The following is a 350-nucleotide window of genomic DNA, read 5'->3' on the forward strand; positions in this document are numbered from 1 at the left end:
AGAGCACTGGCCTAGAGCGGCCCTTGGCTGGTCCAGAGCAGCCAAGGGGAGCCCGCCTTGCCCGCCTGCTGCAGCAAGCGTCCTGGGGCTACGATTTGCCAGGTTTGGGCTCCTGAAGCTGGATGTGTTTCTCCCCTGTGAAGGGAGTTTGAACGTGGTAGTGTGTCACTGCTGGCTGTTGCTGCAGACATGGTGGCCAGTAGCCTGGGCAAAGCCGTGGGCAGCCTGATGGCTTGTGGAGACGTGTGTCTCAGGCCACTCAGCCTGGAGGTTGCTGCTGCAGCAGAGCTTCCTGTGGTGCTGTGTCCCCATCGGTGTGACACGGGCCCTTCAGCTCCTCACCATTTGGA

This window comes from Pygoscelis adeliae, unplaced genomic scaffold, assembly GCF_000699105.1.
Source record: "Pygoscelis adeliae isolate BGI_AS28 unplaced genomic scaffold, ASM69910v1 Scaffold407, whole genome shotgun sequence".
In the NCBI taxonomy this organism is placed as follows: Eukaryota; Metazoa; Chordata; class Aves; order Sphenisciformes; family Spheniscidae; genus Pygoscelis; species Pygoscelis adeliae.